This window comes from Podarcis vaucheri, assembly GCF_965113315.1.
Source record: "Podarcis vaucheri genome assembly, chromosome: 2".
NCBI lineage: Eukaryota > Metazoa > Chordata > Lepidosauria > Squamata > Lacertidae > Podarcis > Podarcis vaucheri.
This window is the reverse complement of record NC_138760.1, coordinates 90776489-90796451: the sequence shown is the minus strand read 5'-3', so window position 1 is coordinate 90796451 and position 19963 is coordinate 90776489. Positions and strand designations below refer to the sequence as shown.

At 44.1% G+C, this 19963-nt stretch overlaps 1 long non-coding RNA gene across 1 annotated transcript in view; it reads right to left on the bottom strand.

The window, feature by feature from the left end:
* Positions 1-19198, bottom strand: part of LOC309525505 — a 66934-nt gene extending 47736 nt beyond the window's left edge. The window contains exons 1-2 of the long non-coding RNA XR_014216360.1: positions 18759-19198; positions 15965-16208 (exon numbers count right to left, since the gene is read on the bottom strand). This is a non-coding gene — a long non-coding RNA (uncharacterized lncRNA). The remainder of the gene's footprint in view (positions 1-15964; positions 16209-18758) is intronic.
* Between the last annotated feature and the right edge of the window lie 765 nt (positions 19199-19963).

Sequence of the window (19963 nt, the reverse complement as noted above, 5' to 3'; positions counted from 1 at the left end):
AACCTGCTGTAGATACATTGCGGAATTGAAATGATGCAGTAATCAAGGTTGATTTGCAATTAGAAAGAGGCCTCTTTTGGCTGCTTCCAGAACTGATACGCTCATCCTGACTGAGCAAGGCTGCCTTAGCAATAGCACGCAAAAAAACAATCAAAACAGTGCCTTGGGGGTTGCAGCTCTAAGGCATAAGAATGGAGTCGGGCGTCTTTCCGCAGGACAGGGCTTCCAAAAGGGAGAGCAGGTGTGATGCGGAGGGAGGAAGCCAGACAAAGGGATGGGAAATGGACAAATGGAGAGTGGCAAAGTACAAGATAAGGACTGTTGGGGACTGATTGCAATGAAGGCTTTCTCTGGAGGCACGACTGCCATCTGCTGGTCAAAGACTAGATTTCTGGCACATTTAAAGTGATAAACATTTGCATCCCCTTCCACAAACTACTTATTTTCCTTCATACACATAGAAACACGTACACAGTCTCTGTCAAACACATGCACATATACCTTTGTATGTATAAACACGCCTTTCTGTAAATCGGACCATGCATATAATCTCATCCTGCTTTACAGTGCTAAAAAAAAACCTTTCCTCTGCTGCGTGCATCTATACACATGCATGCGTACACTCACCTACCTACTAATATACAAGTTGAAACATAAAGTGGCCTTCTACATAAACTTGCTCATGTACAGGAGTGTTTGCAGTGAGAGAAAGAAGTGCCCCCAAGCCTCCTTCAAACCAGACTTCTAAAGCCATTTTCACTTGTTCAGTGATCACAGAGGAGGGAAGGAAGGGAGACTGGAATTTTGCCCACTGTTCTGACTTCTGTGCATTCCTCTGAAGGCCCAAATAAAGCTTCCATGCATAGAGACTGTTCATGCACAGGTTCTCTCCATGAAGTACTCCATTGGGTACTCTGCAAAAGGCAGCAAGTCCTGGTTGTGTGCACAGAGCCCATAATTTCGGTAATGTTGCAACCATCAGATGAATTTGTTGACGGCAGAAAAGAGGACGCCAGACACAATCCTGAAGGTGTGAAAAGTCCTTAGATGGATAAGGAACAAATAGGAGATCTGGGTCGATTCACATCTTAGGCAGGTAAATATATCTCATCTATAAAATGGGGATAACTCTTGCAGAGATGATACAAGGACAATTAAGTACGGTGCTGTACTAAGTACTACAGACTCCTGTAATAAAAGCTGAGGAGCTATAGGATTCAGCAGAAGCCTTACCCCCAGGACACAAGACAAGTCCCCCCTCCCCTTGGCACCACGACTGTAGAAGTTTCTAGTGCGGCCACTGCTAGCCTTGTTTGGTAGGCTCCATGTAACGGGGAATGTCATCCAAAGGACATGCATGTTGGCTGAGTTTTTCTGATTCATGGCTCAGTCTCTTAGCTCTATGCTCCACCAGCTCAGGCTGACCAAGCTGCTTTGTAGGTCCATGTGGAAAAGTCCTTTAATGTTAGCTCTTGACGGGGCAGAGCTGCAACAATAGCCTCCTGGCTGCAGTGTCACTGCAGCTTATCAGGACAGGGAGGACCAAAGTAGCAGTGATATGATGCACCCACTGGTGCATAACTGCACAGCTCAAACCTCAGATGCCCCTGCCTCTCTTTTCTGGTAAGTGGCAGCAATGCTGGGGCCAAGTGGCTATTGCTGTAGCTCCACCCCACCTGATTCTCAAAAAAATTCTCATTGACTGCTGTGAAACGATGTGATCTACAAACCCAGCAGCTTTTCAGAGGCATGTGCAAACATGATTTAATGTTCAAGTCCTTACTCTCAATGAAACTCTTTTGGATTGTTGTGAACTATGCACCCAGACCACCTACCACACAGTCTTTCCCTTGGTGAGCAATCTTCCCCCTAACTGAGTTCGTTCTTGATTGCTCCTTGCAAATATTTTTCCTGATCTGCTAGCTCCAATTCAGATCTAAAATATTATCTCATTCCTAGCAGCAGCTGATGTGATGAGGCAGAGCCACTCTCTTGACATGAGCATTGCTGCAGGGCAGAGCAAGGCAGTGGCAAGATTGAAGTGCTGGATTGACTCCACTGGTGCATCTGTGCGGTGTTGACCTCACCCCACCCCCTGCCCCACTGAGGTAAGCTACAGCAATGCTGGTGTTGAGAGGGGAGGTCTATACTTCTGCCTCACCACACCTTCTGCTACTGCAGGAGGTGGTGGCAGCAGGGTGAATTTGAAAGCAGCTCTCTGCAACTGGTGTTAGGATCTGCAGTTCCAAGCAGGAAATGCACATGAGCACAGCACTACCAGCACAAAGGTACAAGCATTATGAACCAGAAGAGAACTTTTTTAATGCTCTCCAAGAAAGCTCAGAAATATTGAGCCAATTCTGAATCAAGAGGAATAGAGTTGACCCACCATTAACTCCATCAGGACACAGTGGAAACCACAAGCAATCTCACCTGGCCCTGTAGACCCTCACATACACTACCAACCAGATCCTACAGGACACCTGTCACAAGTGTCGCTTAACAAGCCAGCCATACGCATCAATCCCTTTGGGCTCAAAATGCATTACTAAAGCACTTGTGTCCTTGGCATGCACAGCTACCTTCCATGGCAAAGTTGGAAAAAAGTAAAGACTCTGTGGGGGGGTGTCTGCCTGTTAACTTAGGATTTTATTTAATTTTTAAAAGGTGCTTCTTTCAAATACAAGCAGGCACTAACTCCGGGACTGGACTAACGTATTTCTGTACATCTCTCCAGGATTAGAAAAATCATCCCCACAGGCAGGACAGCTACTTGTATCTGCCAGTTTTCTTGAGGAACCTTTCCCTAGAATCTTGGCGGTTGTTCAGGGAGCCATCTGTCTCCCCCTCACTCCTTCCCTCCCAGCTCAGAAATGGGCTCACACCAGGCAGGTTGTTTTCACAGAGCCTTCCGCTGGCCCAAGTTCCCTTAAAAATGGGGAAGTGGGCGAGGGAGTCTTGCCAGCAGCTCATCTCTCCCACTCCCTTAGCATGTGATTTGGGGAGGGGGAAGGGGACTGAGGAAATGGTGCTCATGTGGTTATGAAGCCATCACAAGGCGAAAAGGGACTGAGTTCAGTTTCTGGCACTGATGCCTTTTCTTGCTTTGGCCTTGGGAAAGCAATTTCTTTAACTCCATGCTCTGTTTTGAAGATCTGCTCATCCTTGAGAGGGTAGCAGATACTGGAAAATTGGATGCTTGCAAAAGAAAATAAAAGAAAAAATATTCTGTACTGGTCCATTGCTGGTTCATAATTTATGTAATTCTATATCATGTGCACATAGTGGGAGTGTAGATGGTCAATATGTTAACGGGACCAGAGGTGGTTGAGAGGCGGAGGAAAAGTAAGCATTCTGAGCCCTTGATCAGTGGTTCTATGGCAGACAGAAGGGCGTTCCTCACTGAGAAGCCTACACTGTGAATACGTGGTTTTTCTGGGTGCTTTCCTTGCCAGGAAAAGTTGTAGTTCTTATCTCAGAAGCAGCCATTTGAAGCAAGTCTGGTCTCCTGTAGAGCGGCAACATCTGTGTTGAGCATTTTCAGCTCATGGTCAATGACGGCTGTCTTCAGTGACAGGTTGGTAGATAAGCCAGGACACAGGGTCCTGACATTTCAGCTTAAATCTTCTGGATACAGCGCATGTGGAGGGCGTTGAGGCGTCGCTCCTGGTGGTTCTAAGCTGCCATGACTCACTTTCACAAAGCAGCATGTTCAGCACACAAGCTTGGTAGACCTTCATCTTAGTATTGGATGTTAGCATTGCATTTTCCCATATCCTTTTAGGGAGGCGAGCCATCGCCATAGCTGCCTTGCCAATATGCTTGTCCAGCTCAGTGTTGATGGAGAGGTTGCCGGTTATGGTGGAACCCAAGTAGACAAAAGATGTACTTTCCCAAGCCCGTATTCCCAACATGTTTGCACTCTTATCTCAGCAATGTCTATGCTGCCTTGACATAGATGACAGGATCCCCAAGGATGTGCTCTAGAGGGAGCTGGCTTCAGGCATCAGGCCAGTTAGCCAACCAACTCTGCATCACAAAGATGTCTACAAACATGACATGAAGGCTGGCAACATCAACCCCACCCTTGCAGACAATCGCAGTGCCTGGGGATAGACAGTCAGGTCGTGCATCCATAGCAGTGACCAGAGGAAGAATGACCACTGGGAGAAGTACAGAGAGAAGAAATGCCATGGTGCATCTGCAGCAGCACAACTGGATGCCTTCATCTGCTCCAGCTGCAACAAATTATTTCTTTCCAGCATGTGCAAAACCTTCCTGCAGTTTGACTTCACTACCAAAGGCCCCCTCCTCCATTGTCTCCCGAGACAGATAGATGCCAACCAATCTATCATGTGCAAGGTCTTTGGTAAGCAGACCCACTGAAATGAATGAACCTAACTTAGTCATGCTGCATAATATGAGTGGGTCTGTTCTGAATAAAACTTAGTTGAATATCACTCATTGAAATTCATGGACTTAACTTCGTCACATTCATTAATTTCAGTGGGTGTATACTGAGTAACTCTTAGGCTGTGTACACACACCTGTTTACGCTGCATCCGGTATGTTCCCACCACTGGTTTGGGAAGCAGTGTACGCATGATAGACACAATCCATATATAACCTGTCTTTTTTTTTTTAATGAAATACTGTGTTTTGACACACTTCTTCAAACCAGCTTCAACCTGAATTAAAAAAACAACAGTCTAGCTGCATTTAAAGTCAGTAATGTGTGCACAGCCTTAGCTCAATGCCACCCCTTGTTTCACACATTTTCACAACCACTACAATGTCATAGGAAACATTTAAGGAAGGGTGCAAACAGCAGCCACAGAGCCACCTGTTGGGTTATGAGCAGAAATCAAGAGTGGGAATTGAAGCCCTGATTCTCCTTTGGGCCTGACAATTTTGCTGGCTGAATCGACAGCTGCCTCTCACTGATGAGATCCCAGCAAATAAAGGAGAAGTTAGAGAAAGCATGTGCAGCAGGAGTGGAAGGCCCTTCGCTGAGAGTTGATCAGCAGCAGCAGCAAAAACAAAAACAACATGACTTGGTAGCTTGTTGTGTGTGCTCCCAGCCGGTGCAGTCAGGGTGAACTTCTCACTTCCCTAATGTGCTCCCTTTGGGGAGAAAGCTGTTAGCAGGGAAATAAGAGGTGGAAACGCAGCTCTTGGATGTAGGGAAAGAGTCTCATGACTGAGCCAATGTCAAAACAGCAAAGGACAGCACAGGCCCTCCACGTGGCTAGACTCTTATGACAAGCACTACCAGGCAAATAATCCAAGCAATTAGCAAGCAGGCTGCCGTATGGAACCAGGGAGAAGCTGCAGACCAGATGTAGCCCCTAAAAAGCACTTTCTAAGAGAGGGAGGGAGAGAGATTCTTCCATATTTACACTCACCAGAGATTGTCCAAAGTTTTGTTTCTTTAAAATTGCAAATATACGTCCTCTTTCTTAAATTGCTATTTAAATTTAAACTTTAGTATAGTTTCCCTGACCACACCACACAATCTGCTTTGTATTGGAATGACAAAAGCAAAAATGTGAGGGTTCTTCTTACATTAAGAAAGCTCCCAGATATTCTGAGGAAACAGCTTAAGGGCAACTTTCAAGATGACAATATATCCACCCAACAATGAAAGTGGCACTCAAGTTGCCTAGCTGGCAGAGTCTGCATTTATATCAAAGCTGCAGTGGATCAGGCTGTTTGGTGCCACAGGGATCCTGCAATTGTTGCATCAGAGTTCATGTTATGAGGCTACCTAACACAGCACTGGAGCAATATGGGTGGCATTTCTCTGTGGCTTCTTCCCACACTGCTGAGGAAACATATGGATAGAAAAACCTTGTGGATGGGACCAAATGATGCACAAAGAAATGAAATGAACACCAACATTGTTGGAACAATTAATGTTGAACCCAGTTCAAAATTCTGTGTGTATGCAATTCACAGTCCTAAGGAGGTCCTTTCATTTGAGCTTTCCAGATTGTTCACATGTTATACTGAATATATGTGCAAGCTGTCTCTACATAAGTACAAGTGTTTATGACAAAGAGTGCACCCTTGTTGATTTGTATGGCCGAACTGTTGTGTACACAGATGGTACACTCATTGAATGTTACATGTGAATACTATACAGCTCAACTATTTACTATATGTACACAGATTGTACATCAGCTTACTGTAATGTGTGAAAACACCTCTAAATATCCTAGGACCAGCTCTTAAAAGTGTGGGACATTGAAGTTCTGGAAAAGGTTACAAACTTTATGGCCTCTCTCAGCTTAACAACACACTTTTAAAACTGTAAATTATATGCTTTTATTGTGTTTTAATAACAATAGACAGTCTGGTTTTTTTTTTAAAAAAACCTGCTTTGGAAGAAGAAGAAGAAGAAGAAGAAGAAGAAGAAGAAGAAGAAGAAGAGTAGTAGTAGTAGTAGTAGTAGTAGTAGTAGTAGTAGTAGTAGTTTGGATTTGATATCCCGCTTTCTCACTCCCCTTCAGGAGTCTCAAAGCGGCTAACATTCTCCTTTCCCTTCCTCCCTCACAACAGACACTCTGTGAGGTGAGTGGGGCTGAGAGACTTCAGAGAAGTGTGACTAGCCCAAGGTCACCCAGCAGCAGAGACGCGAACCCAGTTCCCCAGATTACGAGACTACCGCTCTTAACCATTACACCACACTGGCTCTCAGGTGCTAAGAAAACATTTGGTTATGATACATGCCTTTTGTTATTCTTGTATTCAGCACAATATTTTGTATAATGTATTGATATGTGTTTTATTATAAGAAATTTGTTGATAACAAAAAATAGATGCTTGTTAATTACTCACTCCTTTCATCGGAATACTATGCGTCTGTCCAGCACATGGAAAATGTCCAGTGCATAACCTGTGACTCAACAAGCCAAAGCGAACTCATCCATGGACTGTGTTTGCCTTGCAGGGGGATCACAGGTTGCGTAGGCCGGGTCTACCTATGATACTACCTATCATACAACACTTCCACTAGCATGCATCCACAAACTGAAGAAAGCTTTACATTTAACTAACAATTGTAAATCCAGAGAGACATCATGTGCACACTGCTGCTCTCCTTCAAGGGTACCAGTTGTGACATATTTGGCCTGAGAGCACCAGGAAGATGGGTCCGGTTTCCTCCCTGAGCAAAGTATCTTGTAAAGTTGGCTTGGTGGACCACTTTACAGAGGACAGGCTTCTAGTGGAAAGATGGCCAGAGGTTAATCCTCTGTCTGCAGGTGTCGTGTTTTTCGGAGGGCTGTCTGGTCAAAGCCTGGCTGAAAAAATAAATAACCCCAAGAAGGGCGAGAAATAGGGGTCCTGACATTCCCATTAACTAGACAGCAGACTGAGCAGGCAGGCAGGCACCTGGCCAGTCTTCCCCACCCTAGTGAGATGTGGTTCTATTTAAATTATAGTAATTATTCCTGAATTTGAATCTATACATGTAATGTGGTTATGCACGTTTTGATGTGTTTCATTTATTGTTCATGACTACTTTTGTTATGTTTGTAATTATCAGGGCTTTTTTTCACCCAGAGTTCATGTTGAGTTTCGGCACTTCTTTTTCTGGAAAAATAGCACTGGTGATTATGTAAATCTTTTCATGTTGTAAGCCGCCTTGAGCTTAGCTTTAACTGAGGACAGACGTCATCTTATGCAAATATACCCTCTTTGGTCCTCTTTCTTTGGCAACTGTATGTGGCTGCTCCCCTCAGCCCCAGCTAGCATGGTCAAAGTCAGGGAAGATGGGAATTATGCTCCCAACACGTAGGCTCCCCACTCAATGCTAAAGCATTACAAACAAATGCAATTTCTATTTGCAGAAGAGTTATAATATTAAATCCCAAGCAACACCAAGGGCAGAATAACTAGGTATACAGGAATGTAGTGTGAAATTAGTGGGGCAAGAGAAAATGCCTGTGTTCATATCAATACAGATGGATTTGGGGAGCCCTGATTCAGAGGAGGTGCAGGAGACCACGGAATATGGTTCAAGGGCCTCTGGATCCTTCAAAATCCCGCACCAACTACCTCCCTGCACAAACGGAGAAGAAATGGTCAGCCCTGGCTACAGAGTGCTGTTTATTCCAGGTGTATGCCTGAGAGATGGGAAGCCTTTCCAGTAACAGAAAAAGTGTGTGCAAGAGAGAAAGAAGAGGAGGAGAGTATTTGGACCAGTGAAAGTGCAGGCAGATCCCTCCAAAGCTTGTCATAGAAGCCACAATATGTTATTCACAGAGCACCAGGCAGAAGTACAACGCCTTGTTGCCATGACACATTTACTATGGAAAGAAAGGAGACAGGGAATGCTAATTCAAAGAGAGATGTGACAATTCATTCCGTTTCAGCCCACACCACCACCCCATCACCTCCTCTTCCCAACACACACACACACACACACACACACACACACACACCCCTTTTAATTTTCTCTCCCTTACACATTACAGGCATTATGAATGGGAATAGAGGAATGGGGTCTTTGCAAAAAAGGGGGGGATGCTGCACAAATTGCTGCTAGTACCAAGTGTCCCTTCTTATCAAGACTGGACGGGTATTCAATTTTCTCTTCAAACGCCTGCCTTCTGAAATGGTAATAGAATTTCAAATCTGGGGAAGACAGAAGAGGGAGGGGGAAAACCCTGACTATGGGAGGATTAACAATGAGAGAGTGAAAGAGAGAGGGGGGAGAGGGAGGAAAGGAAGGAAACAAAGGGAGAAATTATATAAAAAATAGTCAGAGTCTTTGCAGGAATTAATTAAATACCAATATAAAGAGAAAATTAACAGTCTCATGCTTGGTGGGGGGAAGGGTATTTTCAGAGTTTAATTAACCTTTTTTTTTGCCAAGAACAATAAAAGGAGGGGAAAAAGCAGACTTCTAATTGTTCTGGCTTCCAGGAGATAATTAAGGAAGCAGACCCTGTCTCCTGTTTGTGCTAGTTTGTTGTGTATATATGTGTGTGCGCTTGTGTGTGGTCTCCGCTTTGTGCAAGTGTGTCTATTCCTCTGAATTGTGTGCATATAAATAGATCATTTGTTGCTCCTAATTGGTGGGTAGTTCAGGAGAACAATGTGAGTAGAGTGTGCCTCCCATAATAAGAAGGGGCAGTGAACATCACCAGGCAGGGGAGTCAGTCTTCTCCTGAATAGGAGAGGGCAAGAGGGCTGTGGAGGGAATGTGCAAAGAATATTGTTCCCCTACCCCGCTGTGGTAAACATAAGGGATCCCTTTCCTAGTCTTGGGAAGCATGTTTACTCTGCAGAAAATATCTCGTAATGCTCCATCAACATCAGCTGTTTTATGCACCCACCGTCTTCCTTTGTGCTCAAAGAAAAACAGAGGTGCCAAAACCCAGCTTCCACGGTGGGGAAGAGCTATCAATTCCTTCTTCAGTGGGAGGAATGGAAACAGAAAGCCAAGAAAGAAACACAAAAGTATCTGACTAAAATTTAGACTCTAAATATACATGGTGCGTGTGGCTGTCGTGCGGTAGAAAGAAAGATCTTTGCAGTGGATATATAATGCATAGACTTAGGTGAAGCCACAGAAAAAGGACAGGGATGGAAGAGCCACACCCTCACTGTAAAATATAGTTGATATTTGATGCCCAGGTTAGTTCAATGGCACCCAAATTTTGATGGCTAAGGCGATTGCTTCACTCTGATAGCACTGCTGACCCTGTGCAGAAGGCTGATAATCCCGTACAAAGGCATCTGATTAAACAGGACACAAGAAGTAATGTCAGGAAGTGCTGAATGTAGATTTCTAAAGAATATATGCTTTCATCTTTGTCAGGGGTTCAGGAGCAGAGACGCAGAGAAGGGAGGAAGCAGAGAGCGAGGGGGAGGAATCCGAAGGGAAAATGAGTGATGATGACGACCCGAGATCTCCAAGCCTAAGCAGTGAGTCAGAGGACTCCCAAAAGGGAGCCCCAGTGAGCAGAGCAAGGGGGGGATCCGGGGGGACACCCCAGGAGGAAGGGAACAGAGGAGATTCAGAGAGCAGCAGCTGGAAGTCGGGACCCACGCTCATAACTGAGGGCGGCAGCAGCTGGAAGTCGGGACCCACGCTCAAGACTGAGAGCAGCAGGGAGGAAGGTAGCCAGGCATCGGGTTCCGGAGGCTGTCAGCAGGAGGGAGGGCACGAGTCAGGGGTGGTCACGCCCTCCTCAGAGAGCGAGGCAACGGTTAAGAGGAAAGTAGAGAGTTGGGCGCGCGCGCCAAGTTCAAATGCAGCGGAAGCTGGAGCAGTAAGCAGCCCGGAGAGTGAGCCAGGTCCTAAAGCCCGCCGCAAGGAGGCAGAAGGATCAGGGGGGTCAGCGTCAGAGGAGAGTAGAAGGGAGGAGGCCCAGGGGGGCAGAAGGACCCAGAGACGTAGGGAGAGGCGAAGGAGGTGGAGCAAGGCTAGGGTATTAAGCTGGTGTGCAAGAGGCGGGGACTCAGACGGGTCTTCGCCGACCTAGGGCAGAAGGTGTAGAGCTGCACGCTGCAGTTCGGAAATGAAACCTGTAACTTAATAAAGACTCTTATAAAGTGAACGCTGGCGGACTTGGTCCTATGTGAGCTGGGACTGGGTGGCAGCTCTGACAATCTTATTATTTTTTTAAAAGTGTCAAGGCTGTAGAGACACATTTTCAAAATCTCTTGATTTTGATGGGTATGATAGGTACAAAGATGTATGGACTTACAGATGTAATAAGTACAAAGATTAACTGAAAATGAATTAAAATTCAAACCAAGGGATTAAGAAAAGACTGCACTTAATCAAATGGGGGCACTTAATCAAATGGTACAAACAGCACTGTGCACTTGGTGAGGTTTTGAATGGAAGATCCCACTTCTTACATCCCTCCCTTGTAAGAACCATCCACTTACCGGTATCCCTGATCATGGCTTCCTGTTCTTTAGCCAGACCTGGTTCCATAAGAGGACCTGTTCTCAATGCCAGCTCCAGGTTTGGGGTCCCTGCTTGGGCATGATGGTCTCAGCGAGGGCCCTCTCTCTGTGGGCTCCCTACCTTTCTCTGAGGCACCGTTGCCCAGTCACTTGCTCTCTTCCTCCGGGCCCAATGCACACAACCAACCAGCAGGAGAAAAGCAGGCCTACATGCCAGGGGTCAGCAAGTGAACAATGGTAGAGACAACCCTTCTTTACAGTGATCTTATTGTCTTGCCTTGTTACATACCTATTAAAAGTGCATTAAAATTGTTTCCAACACACACACACACACACAGAGAGAGAGAGAGAGAGAGAGCGCACACAAAGAGAATGAGTAGCAGAATAGGAGTCTTTAGGGCATGGCAGTGGCCTCACTGCAGGGATGTGGGTCTAGGAAGGTACACAACAACCCTTACGCCGGTGGCAGTCCTGCCTGCCCTCTTATTCCATGACTGCTAAATTTACTTAGGAGCATTTGGTGAGGAGGTTTATCAAAACCTTTTTGAAAGTCCAAGTACACTGTGCCTATTAGACCATCCCTATCAACTTACTAAGTGACACTCTCCAAGTGTTGTAAACGGTTAGCAATATGGAGCCTTTCCTTTGTAGAAGCCATGCTGATTCTTCTTCACCAAGACTTGTTCTATATGCTTGGCAACTTTGTCTTCACTAATGCTTTCCGCCAATTAACTAATTATTTGTTTATATATTTTATACCCCATCCTTCATTGATTTTGATACCACGATGGGGGAACAATATAATTATAATTTTTTTAAACAAAAAAATCAGTTGAATCACTGGCAAACAAAAACTAAAAACGGCTTAAGAGAGGAGAAGGTTAAAACATTTGCTCATTTTAAAAAACCTAAAAAGCTGAAACACACAAGTTTTCACTTAATACCAAAATGACAACAATGTTATCATTACATTGGTTATTTGCGTTAGGCAGAGAAAACAAAGGGTTAACAAATTTGAATCTGCATGGAACCTGCTTAATAATTTTTGGAATAAAAATCAGGTGATCGTAGGACATAACACTTTCCCCAATTTTATGAGGGTGTTACTGACTATTTGCTAATCACTGATTGGCTGACTTGCATAAGCTCTTCTGACCATGATTTTGATTTTGTGTTTCTTATAACACACGTCACATAGATTTTCTTAGTTTTATTTGTTTTATGAGGCTTCTTGTTTATCAGCTTCCTTATCCATGTGATTAGTAGATCCAATATTGTACAAATACTGATACTTGACCTATCCAATAAGAAAGTTACTATTTATTAAATAGACTTCTTACTTGCTTTTTAAACTTTATATGCATTTCTGTGTGTGTGTGGTTGGCTGGCTTAATTTTCCTCCCTGTTGTAACCATGTAGAGCTTTGGAGCACATTTTGATATTTCTTATAAATTAAAACAGCTGTCATCTCATGTAGCTGTAGGGGAAGGGCATTCCACAAACAGTAGGCCACCACAGAGAAGGTCCTGCCCCGTATCACTTGCCTAACAATGGAATGTGAAGAAGTTCCCCCTCTGCTGCTTTTAAAGCTTGGCTGATATAGGGAGAGGTGCTGCTTCAGGCATCCAGATACCAGCCAGCAGCTTGAACTGGGATCAGAAGGAAATAGGAAGCCAATGCAGTTGCGATTCCTCCTGGCTGTACCAGTCAAATTCTGGTAGCCACATGGTGCTTTCAAGTCATCTTCAGGGGAAGCCCCATGTATAAGACATTACAACAATCTTAACAGGATTGTACCAGAGCACAGGAAACTGTGGACAAGCAATCCTTATCCAAGATTGGTTGCAGCTGTCAAATCACCCCAAGGCACTCCTCACCACCGAGAACACCTAGGCCTCAAGCAACAGTGCTGAATCCAAACATCAGCTCAGTACCTGCACAGATTCATGTGACTCTGGTGCAAACAAGAAAGAGATGGGTGTAATTGGCATATGGATGTCACCTCATTCTTAAATCCTCTGAGAATCTCAACCAGCAGCTTCATGTAGATCAGGAATAGAGAACTTGTAACCCTACCAATATCTTATTGGACTCCCATCTCCTATCAGCCCAGCCAGCCTGGCCAATGGTCAGAGTGATGGGAGCAACAGCTTGAAGAGCCACAGGTTCCCCACCTCTGATATGGATGTTAAAGTACATGGAGGACAAGATTGAACCTTGTACAGGTGCCATGGAGCTGAGCAGAAGCTCCACCACCTCCCTGCCATTTCTGAAACCAGCTGTGTAGGTAGGATGGAACCATTTTATCACTGTGCCTCCAGCTCCCACCTCAGTGAGCCAGTCCAGCAAGATACCTGGTCGATGGTATCAAAAGCCACTGAGAGATTCAGTATGGTTTTGAACAACCCTCAAGCATTCTCTTCAATTCTCTTTCAACTTCTTTCCAAGGCAACTACAAAGAGATTACTTTATTTTATTTTATTGCTTTAGTATAGCTGTTCTTGCAGACATCCCCCAGAAGGTAACCTTGGGCAGGAAGAGTGCTTCTGATATCACTTTCTTGCCTACGATCCTCCTATTTTTCTTTCCTTTTACTAAAGGAAAAGTATCGGTAAAACTGCTGTAATGTCACATTCCTGAGATACATTCTTATAACAGTGTGATGAAGCAGACAATATAAGTTATGTGATGAAATGAACAGCATGGTTATCACCCTTCAAGTTTCTGATTCTGTGCAAATACATACATATTGCAATGGAGTTAAGCAACTTGGGTTATTAACGCCAAAATATTAGACAGCATTTGTTTGAGCAGTTACACTGATTCCCTGCTTCCAACATAAAAGGGTGAAGTTGCATTTAGGTGGGTAGATGCCAAGGGGGGTTCATGGGCACTCTAACCAAGGATCATTTCTTCCAGCTTGATAAAAACCTTTCATATGGTCCTCCCTTCCCCCGCAAAAAGACATTTTCTGTTTTGACAAATAAGAGGGTTGATTGGTGTCCTTTAGCTGGCTTTGCTGGCTGCCTGTTTTCTGTATTTATAGGCAGACACAGCATATGACATATTTGTATTTTAATTATAGATATGTGACAAATGCCCTTTAATTAGATGCTGTTCTCTGTCCCTGGGATCTAATGTCAGTTCTTCTATGCACTTTGGAGGCAGGAGTTCTAGGCCTAACTCATCCACTCCCTTATGTGAATACTTTCAGCCGTAGTGGCTCCCATTATCCCTGGGATCTCAATGTCTCCTCTTCTTTTAGAGGGGAGCCAGCAGCAGCTTGCTGTCCAGTTTGGATTGGCTCCAGCAAATCTCAGAACATCTTAAAATGATATGAATACCCACACAGATACAGGAGAAAGCTTTTTCATGAGCATCCTCAAGTGTAATCTACCACCTAGGCTGCAATTCTATGCATACTAACCTGGAATTAAGTCCCATTGCACTCAGTGGAGCTAACTATTATCCAGAAGAGTGAAAGATAAATTTGCTTTAACCATTTAGTACATAACCTCTAGCTTCTTTTAGTATGCCATTTGCTGATTACGTTCCAAACAATATTTAAAAATATATATACCCACCCACCCACACACACAAAAACCTGTTTTGGGGGATGGCAATGCAGGCCTCAAAGAGACTCACAGACTATTTAAAGTGAAATATCCAAAGCTGTCAACTCCTATGAAGAGCCTCATGATTTTATGACAAGTCTCATGATTGCCAGGGCTTCTTAAAGCCTACACTGCAGTAGAGGACTCATAAATCAAAGTCTCTCTCATTCATATATATATATATATATATATATATATATGCTTTCGTAGATTTTCACGGGTACAGGAATGCAGGTTTTGGTGTCTTCGGGTGTCTTCCCGTGTAAGAGTCGGGGTGTCTGTGCGACGTTTCGACGAGGTCTCACTCGTCATCTTCAGGCTGGTGCTTTCGGCTTCTTGTTACTGGAACAAGAAGTAACAAGAAGCCGAAAGCACCAGCCTGAAGATGACGAGTGAGACCTCGTCGAAACGTCGCACAGACACCCCGACTCTTACACGGAAAGACACCCGAAGACACCAAAACCTGCATATATATATATATATATATATATATATATATATATATATATGCAACCCTTTAACAAATACATTTAGCCTTAAGTGCTGAGGAGAAAAAGCCTATAATCAAGCTTGCCACCTTAATGGTTCTGGAACCAAACAACAAAAAGAAATCTAAAGAGTAACATGCCAGATTACACTGAAAATATCTATTTCTAGCTTGTGAAAAGGGTTTCCAGATTTCCTGAGGCTCAGACCCTGAGATTTTGGATTGAAGGGGCCAGCCAGCAACCCCTCTAGCACATGGATGGGAACCCAAAGGCCGAATCTGTGGCCAGGTAGTTCTCTGCCCCACCAGCCATGCCCACCTGTCACTCACCTGATGTCCTATTGCATCAGGTGTGGAATGGCCACAACATTGGAACACCCAGAAGCCTTAGGATGCATTTCATACTGCTTAAATTTGATGCCAAATGTAAACCGTGCAGCTTTGGGCTGGGGCCTGTTCCACTTGGGAGCTCCCAAACGGGTCTGGCAGTAGGGAAGGGGTTACGAAAGGGAATAGAGGTGGATGGAGCAAATAACAAAGGCTCTCAAGCCAGGCATAATGTCTCCAGACCTTTTAACTCTGCCTCACTCCCCAACCTGAGATCCTGAGAAGCAGGCACAGAAACTTCAAGTCAAGCTATGAGATCTGGCAAACCCTTTTTGTTTATGTATGTTTGTTTATTCCGACATTTTCATGCTGCTCCAAAAGCCAGTTCCTTACAAAAGCTAAATTATAAAATCAACAGCCGAAAGATAAAACACTATAGCTTAACATCAATTACAGTATAGGAAAAGCAAACAGAGCAGCTGAAAAGAAATACTCAGTTGGGATCAGACAAGAAAAAATGTTGTAAAAGAACTGCTTCCACAATGTTTCTGAAAGTTGAGAGGAAAGATGGAGGATGGGCCTTCCGACAAGAGAGAGCTCAACCTACCTTGGTGCTACTAGAGAAGAGGTGCTGTCCTGCCTCAGTCTCGCTCCATCAATCTTACCTCAGGTGCTAGTAGGCTGTGTCACAGAGAAGGCAGACGGTTGCATTAGGAGTGGGGAAGCTGTGGTTCTCCAGATGTTTCTGGACAGCTGTTTCCCTTGTCCCTGACCATTTGCCATGCTGGCTGGGGCTGATGGGAGTTGGAGTCCAACAACATTTGCAGGGCTGCAGGTCAAACAACACTCATCTGTAGGGCGGGAAGGGGACACTTTATACTAGCTTTCATTCATTTGTTTTAAAACACCTATAATCCATGTAATATTTAAAAATTTAAAAGCAGTGTAGAAAAAGATAAAGCCATACAGTGGTTATAAAATCACAGCAGTTCCCCATCTCTATGGTGACCAAGCACATACACCAACCATTATCAGTGATCAGGGGGAATGTTTGAGGGTAAACTGGAAGATCTTCATCATACTCCAAAAGCACCCAGGCCTTTTTTTCTAAAAGTACATTATGGTATCACCAAGAGAGCCTTTTATGTTTTCATGATGGTGGCAGCTCCTTTTATATACCATACTTTCTAAGACTGTCTACTTTGGAAAAGTGTATTTTCCTTTATTCCTTATTTTCAAGCAGACTTTGACTGGACAGCCCTTCAAACAGAGGATGCCTTCAGATATCTTCTGAGAGGCCTTCCTCTGATAGATACCTTCAGACTATCCACTGACAGCCCATCAAATACAGGACAGTCCTCTGTAAAGTAGGACCCCTGACTACTATAAACATTTCCTAAAGGGGAATTGTTATGCTGGAGTGAGCAGGGGGAGAGGAGATAAAAAGAAGAAGGGAAGGTGAGGAAGGGGGCAGTCAAGTCAAATGGCAACCCTGGGTGACTCTCGGAATTGGCTTCCCTGAGAGCCACTGTCAGCCACTAAGGCCACAGTCCCTTCTCTTCAGCCACTGGTTTTCCCCCCTGACTCCTGATGTTTAGGAAAAGACACCATAGAAGAGAACAAGAGCTGCCCCAGCCCCACTTTTCATTATAAGTCTCAAAGTGGCTTATACAAAAAAAAAAAAAAAAACCCCACAATATACAGAATGTAAAATGTAAATCACATCAGAAAATGGAAACATTAGAACAGCATTCATACTGCTAAGGCCTCCTGAAATAAAACCATATTAACCCGGTTTCCGAAACTGAGGAGTGACAGTGCCTGCTTGATTTCTAATGGGAGTTCAATAGAGTCGAGTCTGCTTCATTGAAGGCATGACTTCTACTAGACATGAGTGATGTTTCTGGTCTATGGGGGACCATTAATAATATTCCCCTATATGGTCTCAGTGCTTGACGTGAGACAAATGGGGTACGGTGCTCCTTAAGGTATCCTGGGCCTAAGTTGTTCAGGGCTTTGTACACCAGCACAAGAATTGCTAGGAGACCCCTATTTCCTTCATAAATTCCCAGAGTTCCCTTAGAAAAGGGCTTGACTGTAGCTCTGTGAGAGAAAGTGGGAGTCTCCTATAAACTCGAAGTAACCTAAACAAACTACAGTTCCCAGGATTCTTTGTGAGAAGCCATAACTGTCTAAAATGGTATAGTACTGCTTCAGATGTATAGCGCAGATGGGGCCTGACTGTTGTGGGACAGAAAATGGAAAACTAAGAAAGGATGGGGGAATGAAATGGAGTTTCCTGGAGGACAGCATGGCTGACTAAACACTGAAGAGAAGCACTACCCACTGCAACATTTTGTTGTAGGTCCCTATTTCATGGATCTGACAAATTAGGCTCCGGTATATTAAAATTTTATGGCACAATAAATGTAATGTACCACAGGTCTCTCGACTGAAAATGTATTCGGTTGCATCCAACAAAATCACTGTGCACGCAGAACAACAACTGTGAGTGCCAAAGACCTTCACCCTGCTCTCCTCCTCCTGTGCTCCCTCGTAAATCTGGTCTGGGGGTTCTCCCAGTCCTCCAGAGCGGATCTAGGAGAGGTGCAGGGTGTTTGTGGAGGGTGGAGAGACAGGGAGACTCTACTGAATGGGTGAAAGTTTGTTCCACAAGTGCAATAATTTAGTTGGGTGCAACTCTTAGTATTTTGAGAGTCAGCAAAAATGCAAAGTATAAAAATATGCCTCAGCGAGTAAACAAGCTTTGAGTATTGTTAAGATTATTTTGACATTAACGTTTTTGGGCATTTCTCATGCATCTTGCCTTGTTCATTTGACCCCACTGTGAACCCCACTGAACGTGAAACGAGGCTGCAAGTTCTGAGCCCGCTTCACCTGGGTGTAAGCCTCATCGAGTAGGCCTCACCTCTGAGTAAACAGGCATAGGCTTGTGCTGCGAGTGTACCTATTTTCCTCTCAGGCACAGGGTATATATATATTGCTGTGTAGGCAGCAGGCCCCCTTAGTCGCGTCTCCCTTCCCTTCCCCATGCACTTGACAGGAAGAGCAAGATCGCACTTAACAATCGGCAGTTGTGTGGGAATGTTTTGACAATAAAACTCCTGCTCCGTTTCAGGCTTCTGTGTAGGCTGCAAGCTTTGTTTGAAACTAGTCTGTTGTTGTTGTTTCCCCCCACCCCCACCCCGCTCCCATATCCAGAATGAGTTTCTACCCGGAGCTTAGGACCAAGTAACAATAGTTCAAAACAAAAGCATATGTAAAAAAATTACTGTGAGAGAGTACAAAATAGATACTCGAACAAAAACAAAAACACCTGTATGTCCCTGGGAGCTTATTTATTTGTTATTTAATTTATTACATCTTTTTGTAACCATTACCTTTATGAAGCTGCAGGTCGTGTACGGGGCTCTCCCCTCTCCATTTTATCCTCACAACGACCATGTGAGGTATGTGTGGTTAGCCTGGGAGATTTTGAGTGGCCCCAGGTCCCCCAGAGAGCTTGGACTATAATATAGCTCTGTGAGGCTGCATTGGCCCTGCATGCAGGAGATCCTAGGTTTGATCCCTAGCATCTTCAAATAGGGCCAATAAACACTCCTGGCTAAAATCCTGGAGACCTGCTGCCAGTCAGTGTGGACAAAACTGACCTAGATGGACCAATGGTCCAACTCAGTGTACGGGAACTTCCTGTGTCATCCTGGCTGGGAACAATGTGGGAACACCTTACCACATGCAGCCACCAACTGTCCTTTGGGAAAGATCCTCCCCCAAAATAATTCTGGGAACTGTAGTTTGTTAAGGGCGCTGAGAGTTGTTAGGAGGTCCCTATTCCTCTCACAGAACTACACTTCTCAAGTTCCCTGTGAAGAGGGATTGACTGTTCCAACAACTCTGAGAATTGTAGTTCTGTGTGGAGAATAGGAGAAAGTTGTGAAAGAACAACTTTCAGCACTCTTAACAAACTACAGCTCCCAGGATTCTTTGGGAAAGACTGTTTAAAGTGGTATGACACTGTTTTAAATGTACAGAGCAGTTGGGGCCTAAGTTAATAGTGTTTATTGGTGTGTGTTTTTAAAAAAATAAAAAACCCTACTTTAATGCTACTTGCAAGCTGCTTTGAAAAGATTTGTATCCTGAAAGGTATGGTATTGATAAGAGAAATCCATAATTTAATATGAGTATCAGAAAAACAAGAATCTGCATACATTGCAATTATTTTTCTTAACATTTAGGCAGAATTTTAAAACATTCCCATTCAACAAAGGCATTTGATGGTTAAAATATGTTTTGAGCAACCTTGAAATTATGAGGATATTTGTTTGTTCCTAATAATCTTTTAATCACTTTGCATTGTGTTTATTGTTTACCACCCTGGGTTCTTTTTTGGAGGAAGGGTGGGGTAAAAATCTAAGGCAATATTAAAAATCGAATAAATAAAGTTGGAATAGGAGGCACATGGTCTTTTAAAAATCACATCTACACATCTCTGGAGGTGGATAATAGCATTTCATGCATTATGCCTTTTCTGCACTCATCTGTGAATGAGGTGACTTTAGATTTTCGCAAGCAAGAAACCTGTGTG